A 15,709-nucleotide genomic window follows, 5' to 3' on the forward strand; every position below is an offset into this window, starting at 1 on the left:
TTTTTTAAGCAGTAAGAGAAAACAATTTCTTTCAGGTACATCAGATATCTGCAAAGTAGAAATCTATGTTGCGCTTATGTATTGAATTGTACCTAATTCTAATACAAATTTCCATAGCTCCAGCTAGACTAGTAAAAGACTACATGAGCTACTTGAGCTACATCATCAACAACAACAAAAAATCCCATGAAATGCCATGAAAAACAGCTGTAATAACTGGCACCTTGCATTGTAAGTGATCCCCTCTCTGGGGCTATATAAGAATTTCAGTACCTGGCACTCTACTAAAAAATGTCTATCAAATATAATATAGACATTCACACATAATATATATTTTACATTTGGGATGAGTTTTGTGCTCATGAAAATAAAGGACTGACAACACTATTTAGAGCCAAGCATAATGCAGACAGGCACTGCTCACACTTCCCCACACAACTTTGCCAGTGTGCGACAGTCTTGACCTGCAACCCTTATGCTATTCCAGTTCTTGGCCTTTCTTGACTAGAGACTGCCAGGCGTGTTGAACCCAGCCAAACTGTGTGATGTGAACAAATATCCACTGGGCACAGTGATGTACTTTCAGCATGTTAAATATTATTTGTGGTATAGTAATGGTTAGAGCTACGAGAGTCAGTAAAATCCCATTTGGCAAGCCAGCTCTTTTACTGTCTTCTTAAATTAATATTTTTTAACAAATCCTCTAAATCCTTTTAACAATTCCTGCCTAAAAGGAGGTTGGTTAAAGGTACTATTTAATACTACACTTTGTTTACAAATGCCTGTTTGTACTCTACTGCTGAATCCAGCTGATGTTCCCATTTATGAGCTCCCTTGAGAGGCACATACATTAACTGAAAGCTGATTTGTGGATATTTTATTGGAGAAGACCTGATGAAGCAGAGTATCTCGACATACAGATTTCATTAGACCACAGACATTCTAGACAGACCTGTCATTTCAAAATTTGTTTGCTTGGCTGCTTCTACTTTGGTGGTTCTCTGAGAAGCTCCCTCTCCAGAGCCACCTAGAAACTGCAGAAATAAGAGCATTTTTAAAATGACAGGTCTAAGGAATCACAGTGCTCTGAATTAAATGTTTGTGTTTTTAAGACCGAACTTAGCAGCAAGGGGCTTTCTCATCTAGTTTCCTTCCATTGAACAACCTTCGCTCCAAAAGTCTAAGTCAAGAATAAGCAGGCCTCTTTCGGCAGCATTAATATGAGTCTTCAGGTTGCAGATGCCATATGACGGAAGGGAAACCCAGATTCAAGCTACTGTATTAATACTTTGAGTTCAAGTAAAATTTTAAAGTACCACTTAGTTCACATACCTTAAGTAACAGAAGCTCCTTTTTCTTCCCTATAGACTGAAAACATTCCAGACATACTGTTATATCCAAAGTGGTATCCAGGTTACCCAGTCTGGCAACTCACATGAATGTCTAAATCCTAGGGTTTTTAAAAGAAAAGTCTAGAAATCATATGGCAGAGAATTATCTCATAAATTTTCTGGTACATCTTCATCACCTTCAATTACCTTTTTTAAACTACCATACAGAAAGAATTTTCACTGATGGAGGGAAAATTAGGAATCTGATCCAAAACTAAATGGGAGAGATTCCCAGCTGACTTCAATGGACCTTTGAACAAACCAAGAAAAAAAACCCCAAACTTAAAAATTGACTAAAAAGTTTAATGTGATTCTTCTGTCCCCTACTGCTGAATCAATCATCATGCATGAAATAATATGTAGACCTGGAAAGAAAATATATAATTAAACACATCTCCATTAGAAAATGTTATTTATTACAACCAAAACACATTAGGGGAATAGAATTCACCTGTCTAAACTTTCAGAAGAAACTAGAAAAGCTCTAAAATGAGTGGCTTTTCACAATTCTTAATATTTGAAATATGAAAGTAATCCTGTTTTATCATTAGCACTAATAATTTCATAAAGCAATTGAAATTATGCAAACTTAGGAAAGTAATTATTACAATTTTTAAAATAAGTCATATAACCCTCTCAAAGATGTTGTGTCTTCATTTGTATTTTCCCCAATTTTACAAAAAAAATTAATGTCTCTAGTTGTGTTCATAACACTTTAAGCAATGAGAGCTTAGAGTGCCCAGTGTAAATCATATGCTTTGCTTCATTGCTAAGAGTATGGACTTGAATAGATAAAACCGGAAGTAAGGACAGCTTTTAATAATGGTAGCTCTTGGCCTTCACACTTTGAGTGGATATTGGCCAACTAGCTATAGCACAAGTATCATACTATTTTGCTAAAGGAAATAACCCTTTTGAGATTCAAACCTCATTCTAGTTCAATTTTGTACAATTTATTAGGTGAGAACAGCTTTTGTATTGTATGGCTTAGCAACTTCAGTGACAGATTTAATTTCCAGTTATCTCTGCTACAATAGTAAATAAATCTCTCAGCTGACAGTGTTCCTGTATGCTTATACTTTGTCCTAAAATGAGAGATATTTCACCATAACTGTTCATTGGCCATTCAACTTCAATTGACCAATTTTTAGGCAGTTATTAGTTGGCTATTTTCTTTAGAGAAGATAATGTTCCTGACAGTCAAACTCATTTTCCTTCCCTGTCATCGAGTAGTAAATTATGTATTTGTGAAACTTTATAAAACATTTCCTCCATCATCTGCAACATGGAACTGATGCAAAAAAGAACAATCTCCTGTGACTGGGCAGCATATTTCCTCTTTGAATCATCAAGATTACAGCAAAATAAGAAAGGGTATCCTGAAAATGAAGCAAGTATTTTTTCCTTATTTTAATCCCACAAAATAAAGTAAAATAAAATTTTAAAACCCATGCATCTTTTACAAACCCACAGCATCATTTGGGAGTGCCTAAAATTCAAACACAAAAGGACCACTTACTAACATGACAACAAAGTGAAAAGTAGAAACTCAACTTTTTTATGGTGGCTGTTGTGGTTTAACCCCAGCCAGCAACTAAGCACCACACAGCCGTTCACTCACTTCCCCTCCAGTGGGATGGGGGAGAGAATCGGAAGAGCAAAAGTGAGAAAAGTCATGGGTTGAGATAAAGACGGTTTAATAGGTAAAGCAAAAGCCGTGCACACAAGCAAAGCAAAACAAGGAATTCATTCACTGCTTCCCATGGGCAGGCAGGTGTTCAGCCATCTCCAGGAAAGCAGGGCTCCATCACGCCTAACGGTTACTTGGGAAGGCAAACGCCATCACTGCGAACGTCCCCCCCTTCCTTCTTCTTCCCCCAGCTTTTATTGCTGAGCGTGATGTCCTATGGTATGGAACAGCCCTTTGGTCAGTTGGGCTCAGCTGTCCCAGCCGTGTCCCCTCCCAGCTTCTTGTGCCCCCCCAGCCTGCTCGCTGGTGGGGTGGGGTGAGAAGCAGAAAAGGCCTTGACTCTGTGTAAGCGCTGCTCAGCAATAACGAAAACATCAGTGTGTTAGCAACATTATTCTCATACTAAATCCAAAACACAGCACTATATCAGCTACTGGAAAGAAAATGAACTCTCTCCCAGCCAAAACCAGGACATTGCCAAAAACATTTTTAAGGAGATATCTTTCATGGGATTCTGCAGTCCTTGTAAAATGCCACTTAGTAGTTTAAATCTGTGTCAAAAAGTAGTGAAAAATGTATGCTTGATATTAAAAAAAAAGTAACAGAAATAGATTTCATTTTTAATCCACTGCCAAAATCCATCTGACAAACACTTGGCCTTTGGCCAGTCACAGTTGAGGCTGACATGAAGATTTGTCAAACTGTGTTAACATTACTATCGAATTACTATATGAATTCTATTCTTTATTTTGGGAGGTTGGCAAGGAGACAGTAAAATTCCCGGTAGAGACGCTAAGATTTTGGAGACTAGCAGTAATCTATTGGATAATGCTTTATGGAAATGAAGTAGATGTAAACCAAATACAATGTCAGCAGATAGCCATCTTTACCAAAGTAAACAGCAACTATTCAGTGAAACACTGAAGCACGTATAGATATTCAGAGACACACGTGCACACATACATTCTAAGTAGTGCTGTCTGCCATTAAGCGGCAACAACTAATAATTTTAAGTTAAATATGCATTCTTCAGCCTTTATTAGCTCCTGTTTGGTATGTTGTACCTTATACCTTTAGTAACATGAAACTACAGGACATAAACTAGATATTTTCTTACATTATGCCTGACCTTGAAGAATGGCACTCTTTATGCCATATACTATCACAGCAGAACAGAAGATTAAACAGGCTGTTTGGATGTTTGAGTCCAGTGCCTAATCACTGCAGTTACTGTATCATAAAATCTTTCCAGATATTTTAGATGTTAGTAGGCTTTTTAGAAGGTTGTCTCAGAACTTCACTACTTTAATGGTTCCTGTAATTTTCAAACTAAATTTATACTTGACCTTATCTTAACGCATGCCTATCAACACTCTTAGAGCGTTGTAATTGTAACTTAGAGCTTTTTTTCCTTTTCCTGGTTTCTTCTTCTCACTCCCTTCTCCTGTACCCCTTTCCTTTGCATTTCCTAATCCAAGGAGCATAAGGTCTTACTAAACTATACAATCACTTCTGTTGTTGTTGACTGTTACTAGTTAGAGGGCAGTGAGTGATCAAATATTCTGAAGTTCAAACCACGAGAGAACAGAATGTTTGGCAGGGCTATTCCTCAACTTGGGAACTCCTGTTTGCCCAGAAAAGATGAGTTTACTTATTCTACCCAACCAATCATATGTTCTATTTTTTCCCTTTTTTCTGGATATTAAGAATAATTATGACACAGTTGTTGCAGTCAGCATCAAGTTCCCTTTGAATTCAAAACAAATAATATGAAGGTCTCAGTACAGCTAGGGTTTTTTTGTTTGCTTGCTTTTCCTGGTAAAATTTCAAATGCATGTCAAATATTTTATTTTACTATTATAAAACGAATGTTTACTGTATTTTGTCAATCTTCATGCATATCAAATACAAAAGATGAGCACAGATTTGAAAGATATAAATTTGAGAAGAAAGATAAGGTCTTGATGCTGTAAATTGTTGTATATTGGCTTCCTCTACATATGAGCAGTCCCAATGAAGGTGACTGGACTTTACTAATACTTAGGCAGGACTATAAACAAAATTCAAACCGAAGGGGTTCTGTAGGGGTTCTGTGAAAGACATGGTTTGAATTGTGAGCCCATAGTAGAAACAGCTGAGCACTTTTGCATCTGGAAACTAGTTGTAGTTATAAATGATATGACTTCGGGAAACTTTTTTGTTGTGGTTCTTTAATCTTTTAGTTTTCAACTGAAACTTGTTTCATTAAAGTGGAGGATGCCTATTCAAGAGATGCCTTTATAATCTTTGTTACTACCTCAGATGGAGATCTGGTTTATGTGTACGGTTTCTGCAGTGAAGGTTTATTGTATTTACTGAACCATATGCTTTTCTACAGCCTGCTTGGAATTTATGATGACATTGTTTTCATTTAAGTTGACAACTACAGTATGTTTCATGTTAGCTGATTTCCACTGAAAATTTTAGTCTCTAATGAACTCAGATTTTGAAAATTTCAAGCAATTACATTTTTCAGTTTTGGTGATAGAGTCCTGTTGCAAAGATTTTTTTTGTTTATTTGTTTGTTTTTTCGTTTGTTTCACAAATTGGTAAATTGTTTGAAAGGTTTTATTAGTGCCTTTTGGGACAAATTCATTATTTTGTGTAGTATCTAGAAATCAAGACCTCTGTATCTGAAAAAGTTTATTCCATTAATGGAAATAGCAAAAATACACATTTGGCCCAATTTACAAACACTTGCCAAGCACCCGTTACTTGTCTGAATGCTCTAAAATTGGAAACATGTCACATCACTGTTTCTGAAGAATATTAGCTTAACTAGACTGGCACAGCATTTCCTGAAAAGTAGGGCATGCCCACACAATGTGGAACAAGACTATCCAGATGGGCAGAGCAGACTGGCTTCTCAGTCACTTAATGTGATATTTGCTGAAGTCCTTGGATTAGTGGTTTGAACCACTAACTCACCACAAGAGGAACATCTGCGTTCCACAAGGCCCCAGTTTCAAATCTTGATTGTGCAGTTGCAGCTCAACAACTTCATTAGATGAATCAGCTGTATTTTATGGTGTATACTACTGAAAGGTCTCTTAGATGTAATCTTTAGATCAACACGTGCAGACACACTCTGTCTTAGATTTGCACGGATATTACAAACTCTATATTTTTAAGTATGGAGCATTCTGAGTATGCATCTCTTGAGAGGCTCTTCACTACTTCCCTCATCGCATGCATCTGATACTATGCACTGACATAGTTGCTTTCTAAACTATGAAGAGGATATAGTAGTTGTGTTGTAAAAAATAAAAATTATTAAATATGCAATTGTCATCCTTCAAATCTAACATATTTAACCTAGAATAACAATATCACAATAAATGCACATTTCTCACTACAAAAACCTTTAGCATTTCCAGGATGAATGGGAAAGTTGTTATTAAAAGCCAGTGCATAAAGCCTATCCTATCTCTTTTTTTTTCGCTTCTCAAGACTGTCATGTTTGTTAGCAACTAAATATATTATTTACTAAATAAATGGTATTCTCAAATGTATCCTTCTTTTTAATTGGCCATGTGACACATGAATCTCATTAACAAGGAGGGAAAAGAAAATGTTTAAGATATATTGATAAGCACAATTCTTACTTTCCCCTTGCTCTGGCACGCTAAGCTTTTTCTCTGATGCAAGAGGCCTAACCTGGCAGGAGCTGCCGTAAAAGGGTTCATCATTAGAAGTACTTTACAATGCACAGGTTTTTTCATCCTTGCGGATAATATTTGTTCAATATTAGTGTACTGGGTCTGGCTGGGAGGGATTTAACTTCATACCAGTGCTATGATGCTGTGCTTTAGATTTGTGGCTAAAAAAGTGCTGATAACGCACCAGTGTTCAGCCATTGCTGAACAGTGCTTGCACAGTACCAGCACTTCCTGTCTTTCTCCACAACCCCAATGAGTAAGCTGGGGGTGGGCAAGAGGTTGGAGGGGACATAGCTGGGATAGCTGACCAAAGGGATATTCCATACCATATGACATTGTGCTCAGCAATAAAAGCTCAGGGAAAGAAGGAGGAAGGAGGAATGTTCATGGTTATGGCCTTTGTCTTCCCAAGCAACCATTATGTATGTTTAGGCCCTGATTTCCAGTGGCTGAACGTCTGCCTGCCTATGGGTAGTAGTAAATGCATTCCTCTTCTTCTTTTGCTTATATGCACATCTTTTGCTTTCCCTATTAAACTGTCACTATCTTGCTCCACGAGTCTTCATATCTTCCTTCTGTTTTGTCCCACTCCCATGGGAGAGGGGAGTGAGTGTGCAACTGGGTGGGCATTTGGCTGCTAGCCAAGGCTAACCCACCACAATTAGAAAATCAGGAATGCTGATCTGTATTAATTTATGTCAGTGGTCAAATTATGCAAGGCAGTTACCGAATAAAGGTCTAGATTAACTCCAATCTCTTCATGGAAAATAAGAAAAAGTTCAATCTAAAAAAAATTTTGGCTGAGGAGGTAAAAGTTTAATAAGCAATCTCCATGCTGAGAAGTCCAGTTCTTTTGCTTCTCTCCAAAGCTACATAACTGACTAGGAACAAACGGGGACAGATCATCTCAATTATGTAAAAGTCATTCTCTAAAAAAGAAGTAGCATACTGAAGGTACACAGGCTAGCACAGGGATAAGTTCCAGTGGAAGAGTTTTTAAAGAAACAGCTAGTAATGGAAGTGGTAAGTTTTAGGTAATGTATTTTCTAGTTTACCCTCTTCCTTACATTAGGTTGTATCACTCCCATGAAGATTAAACATTTTTGTGATTCAGAAAATTCTCAATCACTTTAAAAAAACTATTTACAGTTTGTCAAAGCTTATATTGAATTGACCAGTGGAGCAATTATAATCAACGTACATATGAATATCCTAGGCAAAAGGTCTAAATATGAGAACTGTGAGCTTCCACATCTGAGCAAAAGCCATTTTGGCAAAAGCTAAATGGCAGAAGCCATTTCACCTACTGGAAGTGGGGTATGAGTTAACATGAACAAGTACTATAGGAGACAACTACTCTTGACCCTGTAATCAATGAAACGATATCCATATTCTTCCAGCTCCAAAGGATTAGGTATTAAATAAACATAAACATCTTTTTCATATAACACAATCCTAATGACTGCAGGTCCCACATTAAAATCCTGTATAACAACATCAAGTCTTACTTTCCACACTGTATATCTACACTGCATTATTTCTTTGATTTCTGAGAGATGCGTTTTTGGCATACTACCTTGTAGTGTAAGAAACCAAAGTTTCTTTGCCCTATGACCAGAACCTGACATGATACGATGCAGAAGACTTGTAAGAGCCACATAAAATGCTTAGAAAATACTTTTGAAGATGAAGGCATACCAAATCTGGTTGTGATTATTTTTCCACTGGAATGTTATGTGTCCATGGCAGGTACTTTGCATAGGAGAGGCATAGATAGAAAAAGAATTTTCATTGCTTTTCCTATTGAAAACATACTTAAACTAACTCAGTAGCCAGAAAAATATTGGTAAAATGGTAAAACTGTGTTTAAAATAAGTTCTTCAGCAAAAACTTACTTAATAGATTTTTAACTGATTATTTGTGCTGTTCATTTAAATGACGGGATATTATGAAACACACATGGATGTGCTGCACTGAGTGCATTCAATTCTTTACAACACACATTTAAAACTTTATTGGCTGATAGCGTAGGAGAGATTTCTTTTGATTTTTGTTTCTGCTATTTTCATGTGTTGAACATATGGTATATCTCTCTCAAGCACAGTTGACACTAGAAATCAATAAAGCCTACTCTCAGTTATGTCCAAGCATCATTTGTAAATGGCTTTAACTGTACTTTTATTAATTCAATTGCTATGATCAGCTTCTGATCAATAAAGAGCAAGCCATGAGATTCATAAATCCCACCTGTCACAATCCATTATTGGGTAGAGTTGGACAATATTTCATCTTCTTTTTTTCCTCCAGGCTTGTGGAATCCGTTAAATACAAAGTAACCAGGCTAGTTCAGAATGTGACTTGGAACTTTGTTTTTAACTTTTTTTGACCTTTTGCTAGAATGATTTCAGGGCAGTGTGTCATATACAACCAATTATAATTTTGCAATCCCATAAAGTGTGAATTGGTTTAATTTCCTAACAAGTTACCCCACTTTCAAAATGGATTTACCTTTCTAATGATGAAGTTACATTAGTGTAAAACTGAGCATGAGCTTAGTAGCTTTCCATTTTCAGCAAGATGCATTTTTTGCAAGATGGCTCCTTTAAGTTTACCTTCCCTCTCTTGAATTTTGATATCCTAATCCAAGCTTCAGCAGCAAATATAGTTACCAGATAATTATTTTCTAATTACATAAAGTTATTCAGAGGTTAGAGATAAAGTCATAGTACGACATTTCTCATAAGGGATGTAAATACCTAGTTTGCATTCCAGTGCATGTGCTTGCAACTTGACCAGCATTTCTCACCAAATCCCTCTCTGCAACAATGCCCTCTATGAAACTGAACATGTTAGATATTATATTTACTGTAACAAGACCATTCTATTCCAAATAAATGCTTTATGTTTTGTCAGGTCTGAAGATTTGGCCTTCTGTTTATTATCTGTATTTTCTCTTCACCTGTCTTGAATTTCATCTTTGTAGCTATCAAACGCAAGCATACTATACTGCATCACATTTATACTTTGAACTTCATTTTGCCTTTATTAAAATCTGACTCCTCACTGGCTGCATTTGCCACTTCCTCAAGAGTAAATAATTTTCAGCTAAATATTTTGCAACTATATATAATTTTGATAATAAGAAATTACTAGTATACCTCTTATTTCACTGAATGGTTTTAACACTTCTTTCCCTCATGGAAGTTCAGAATGAAGCTGATTCATAATGACATTTTACAAGCAATGTCACACAATGGCCCATGGCAGGTGTGTAACTCTACGTTCCCTTCACCTACTTAAGCATGCCAGTACCTACTTCGCCCATTGAACAATTTCCTGACCAAGTTTCCATCCTGTTTTTTTTTTTTTTTGCTTCAGCTGGGAAGATTATGCAATTGTTTCACATTTTAGTTCTATTTAAATTGTCAAGATCTAAGTTTAGGCCTAGAAGCTGTTCAGTGATTTTTCAGCCTTTTGGGTAGGACTTAATGCTGATCCAAAACACTGACTAGGTGCCAATTCAGAACAAGATAATATGGCTAGCACTTTACAGACTTGTTGATAAGATGCAGTGTTACTTAAAAATATTAATTTTTTTAGATAACTGCTAGAACAATGTTGTGTACTATTAGTCAATAAAATAACAAACTGAGATTTTATTTCATATTTTATAACCTTCACCAATCCTCTGAAAACAAACACATTTTTTAAAAAAAGAATATTTTTTTTTTTAATCACAATACTCTGTCACCTCTGACCCAGAAAAGTCTTGGGGAATATTCAGATTATTATCATAACAACGGGTTACATACATCCAGAACATGAAGGTGATTAAAATGTCAAAGTCAGTGGGCTGGCAAGCACTATTAAAGGAAGATAGACAACTTGCATATTTTCATGCAATCCATGACTATAGAAATGGCTGAGACTCCTTGATAACTCCTCCTCTCAATGTTGAGAATTTTGTTGCACTGGATAGAACTTCATCATTGAAAAGGAAAAGATTCATATATACTATCTTAAATCTTGAGGTTTCTTTACTCTCCTTTTTACTTAAATGTTATATAGTCTGGTCTTCTAAGAATTGCCAGGGGTTTTTTTACTTGGAAGTTTAATTTTCTACTATTACTGTAATCAACAGTGCCAGGTACTTTACAACTACACTGGCATTTTATAGAGAGCGAAGGATTCTTCTCCACATCCTTTTTTTTCTTTTCTTTTTTTTTTTTTTTTTTTTGGGGGGGGGAAGATGACAACACCACAGAAAAATCTCTTAATCTTTGAATTTTTTTTACCAGCTTTCTAAATAAAACTTTATGATCTATTACACCACCTTGGATATGAGTTCATTTCTAGACCAATATCAGTAAATAGGAAATACAATTCCTCCAGATATCCTAAAAACTGGGGAAATCCAGAAGCCTCATTTTCTGCACAGCTGATAACAAAGGACATTTGCAGAACCTGTAAGGGGAAGCCAACCCTTTCTACACAGCTTTGATGAGATTCTGCCATTTCCCTTAATCTGAGAGATGATAGCTGTTCTATCAGCAGGGCTTTCAGCAAATATTATAGCAAAACTAGCCTGTGCTTTATCTGAAGCATCACATGACCAGCTGGTTCATGAGAAATATTTCATGAGATTTTTTTTCTTTACTAGATAAACTATATTATTCCTTGTTAAAAAATAAAGCTTTGCATTCAGGAAAGGTACTGCAAGTCAAGAATTTGGGTTCCACTCAGATTCTATTAATGAACTCAGTCTGACCTGAGGCAAGACATTTAGCCTGGTCTTGTCTCTAGCCCTTTGTAGACATGTAGCTGAACCTAAAAAAGAGCACAGAGAGTCTCCCAAGATTTTTCCCTGATGAGAATGATGATTTAAAGATATTATTTCTTTATCTGTTTAAATAAATGCTACCCATGAAGAAAGTCTGGCAGTGGGCATAGCTGGTGCACTACCCTCTTTCATATGTCTTCTACAGATTTCTAAGCCACCCAAAATTTTCCCTCAAAATTCATCATTCCTCATATTTCAGCTCTTAGTATAGGCCATAACTGTGGTTCTTTCCTGGAAATCTTGCCTATATAAAGCCCTCCACCAAATATTAGTGTACTTATGGTACATGTTAAAAGCCTTGTCTCTTATTTTCATTCACACCTTTCATTCTCCCCTTTAGCTTGATCTCATTCTATAAAAATTTTTCCTAAATACCTCTTCTTTCACTACAAAGCTCTCCCTAGAACATTTGCCTTCTGCTAAGACACCTGCCCACAGTTTGCTCAAAAAAGTATAGAAAATGATAATATATAAATTAGGAAACTGTTCCTTGTTACATTTCAGGACTAAACCTTTGGCAATATTTTGTCCTTTATTTGGTTTTGACTCTAGATTCGGTGATGGTCATATATGACACAACTTTTGCCTACAATTCAGAGCAGTGCATTTAGACATATGGTGTAAGTTCAGAGCTTTAATGAGAAAAAGGACAAAAGATGAAAATCATTTCTAAACCCTAAATCCAAAACAACTCAGAGGACAAAGATTAAGACTTTGATATAGCTTTTAGAGAGCAGTAAAAGCTTTAAGATAGGGGCTATATAGTCCATATAGTCCACAGGGAAAAGTTGGCATAAGGGCACAAATTCCACTAATTTCCATCTATCATACTAGATTTTTTAAAAATTCTGACAGTATGTAAAAGGTATACAAAATGACATTTTGTTTCTAGCTCAGCTACTGTGGCCTAAAGTAATTTGTTCCTACTTCATAAGTTTATATGCATTGCTAGCTAGTTAATCATGGGGAATATTCTATTCTGCAATGTTTTACCATAACTACACAGAAAAAAAAAGGACTTGGAAATAAAAAACATCTAACCTCCAGAGAAAGGTATTATTGTAATATGTCAAATAGAGGGCAAATCTTTTATTAAGAATGGCTCAAATTGCAGTCAAATGATCACACTTAGACAATCCACGTGTTTTTCTAAAACAAACTAACCTAGAATAAATAGGAGCCCTTATTATCTGATGTAAAATTATCACTGCCACAGTTTTTCTTTCACACTTATCAAAAGAGAAAACTCAAAAATAAATTCCTGAATGACTAGAAAGCCAACCAAATATTCCACATCTGGAAGAAGGTGTAATGAAAAACAATTATATAGAAAGTATGGTTTATTTTTGGAAAACAACATAGACCATAATAAAATTATTTGAAACCGTCTCTTTACCTTCATTTTAAAACTGAGGGAAAAAGATCAAGAAAGGATCTCCCCACAGGTCCAGCTACATTACTCAGTATGATGAAATCACAGTTTTATCTGATGAAATCACAGAAATCACCGTAATAAAAAAATTTCCTGCTTAATATAATTCAGTCATTGCATTCATATTCCCAAAAAACATAGAATGTATTTGGACTGTGAGAGAAACTCAGCTATGCAAACCACTGAAATCTTCTTTTATCTCTAACATGAGTAGCATGGTAAGATCACGAGCTGAATAGGTCCTGAAATGTTATTTTAGTAGGCTGGAGGAAGTTTATAAGTGTATCATACCTATTAAACATAGTCCAGTGGTCTGGTTTTTTTCAAGACTGCTCAACATACAACAAGACTGTTGTGTTACAACTTTGGTAGATTGCTGATTCTGAAAAGTCTGTATTTTTGAAGTCATTTCTGGCCCTGCAGAAGTGACCCCTTGTCACCTTCAACTCAGCAACTGCTCTCTCCTATGACATCCAAAAAGATAGTTTAGCACTTTGAAAGCACTTATCACAAATGTTCCCTTATGGTAAACCTTTTGCCTTTGCATGCCATTATTCAGTTTTCTTTCCAGCCTTCTGAGCAGCTCTGTTCAATAGAGTCTAATTCTAAACAAGTTCTGTACATGTGCAGTGCAGCATTTGCCTTCCATTTTCCTACTTAGTTTATCAACTCACAATGTGATGGCCATTTTCAAACTAAAGTTTCCATCTGTGTCTTCTGCTTTGCATTTAATTTAAAAAGCTTTACAGTCATTCCGGTTGCTAGTTTCTGCTATTCCTCCACTTTTGTGCTGATAAAGGTATTACATTTCTTAAATAGTTTATCTGTGATTTTCTTTTAAGTGAAACATACCAGTTCTTGGATCTTCAGGAAAGCTTCCAAACTTGAGCCTTCTTTGTGTTCTAGTCCAGCAGAATCCCTTTCTCAGCAGTGAACACTTTCACACACTACATTGTAGTTTCCCAACAACTTTAAGGCAACGGGGCCAAATCCTGAGCTGGTATTAATTAGGTAGCTTCTTTTCTGAGGCCAATGGAGCCTAATAATCTCAGCTGACAGTTTAGTTTAAATTTTTGGTACCCATCTTGCTCAGACTAAAGTAATGAAAATTACTAAAGAAGTAAATTACTAAAATTACTAAGAAGTAATGCAAAGCATGATTTAAAGCATGCCCACATGTAAAGATGTAAATTGTAGTCACTGTGATTAACACAGTGGTCCTGAAATGCATTTTTAAAGTTAGTGAAGGAGCTGTAGAAAAGCTCAGAAAATATCGGCCAATGTGAGAAGCAGAGAAGTTGGGGACGGTTGATACTGTGTCAAGTGGGCTAACTTGGGAGCTCCAGCAATAATCTTCAGGGTGCTTATGTGAACGAAATGCTCCTCTGACAATCCTTTAATGAATTAAAGAAGAAATACAACCTATACTCTTTTTGTTAGTCTGATTCTATTTCAGATCTTGACCAGACTTTTATCTGATATTAAAACTTAAAAAAAATGCAACTTAAAAAAATGCAACTTAAAAACAACTAATAAATCCAAATTCTTTTTGGAACTTCTTAATAGCCTTTTTCCTCAGGACAAAAAAAAAATAAAATGGATGCAACATGGATAGCTTCCAAACTCCTAATTCTAGCTTGCATGTTTCTCCAAGACAATTTTGTATTGCCATATAATATGTTATAAAATCCAGAGAAACAGCTAACTGCTACAAGAACAAAGAAGAATTTTATGTGAGCATACATTAAGAGAAAAAGCATTTAACAACTTGGTATACGTTTTCACGTTTCACAGAATGGATTATTTTAATCAAAATTCACCTGGACGTTAATGGCCTGTTTCTCCTCTCACATCACTTTTACACTGACATAACTCAATTAAGTTCAATGGAGTTATTTCTGATTTACAATATAATAACTGAAAAGGATCAGACCCTAAGACTTTAATATATCTACCATCACAATATAAATAAGCATAGGAATCCTCACTGTGAATCGGAAACATTTAAAACAGGGAGCTTAGTACAGGAACACCATAATGTTAATCTTTGATTTGGAGTTTGGGAGGGTTTAGTGTTTTTGTTCTTTTTTTAAAAAAAGCAAACAAAAAACAAACCAAAACAACAACAAAAGAACCCAAACTTCTGCAATGCTCTACATAGTTGTAATAACCTTTCTGGATTACTTCTTGGTATGCAATTTTAATATCCTTCTCTCTTTGACAAGGACAGATCTGCTTTCTCTTTTAGGCAGCTCAGAAGACTCAAGTTATAGCTAATTGCTTTGATTATTGGTTCTGTAACCTCTAATTCCCCATGACCTTTTCCAAGCCCATTTTCAATTTAATGAGCCAAACTAGTAAAGCTTATACTGGACTTTTGATGAGAGCTGCCAGAATGTCTTGACAAATTAAGTGTTCCACATACTGTGTTGCTTTCAGACCAAATGAAACTGCAGAGGTAATGTTGTTATTTTTCTTTTAAGTTATATCATATGTCTGTACAGAACAGTTGCTTTTCACAGAAAAAAAACCCACCTCATTTTTCTATAATACCTTCTGTGACTTTAACTTGGCCATACTTATTCCATACAGGCTGGTCCCTCAAAGATTTTTATATATATATATTTGCATGAATCCAACATTGTAGCTTTCATTGTT

General features: G+C 35.7%; 1 long non-coding RNA gene across 1 annotated transcript in view; it reads right to left on the reverse strand.

Moving 5' to 3' along the window:
• Positions 1-1,408: 1,408 nt before the first annotated feature.
• Positions 1,409-15,709, reverse strand: part of LOC140654766 (uncharacterized) — a 29,607-nt gene continuing 15,306 nt past the window's right edge. Inside the window, exon 4 of the long non-coding RNA XR_012043519.1 lies at positions 1,409-1,450. This is a non-coding gene — a long non-coding RNA (uncharacterized lncRNA). The remainder of the gene's footprint in view (positions 1,451-15,709) is intronic.

Source organism: Ciconia boyciana, chromosome 7 (genome assembly GCF_034638445.1).
Source record: "Ciconia boyciana chromosome 7, ASM3463844v1, whole genome shotgun sequence".
Classification (NCBI taxonomy): Eukaryota; Metazoa; Chordata; class Aves; order Ciconiiformes; family Ciconiidae; genus Ciconia; species Ciconia boyciana.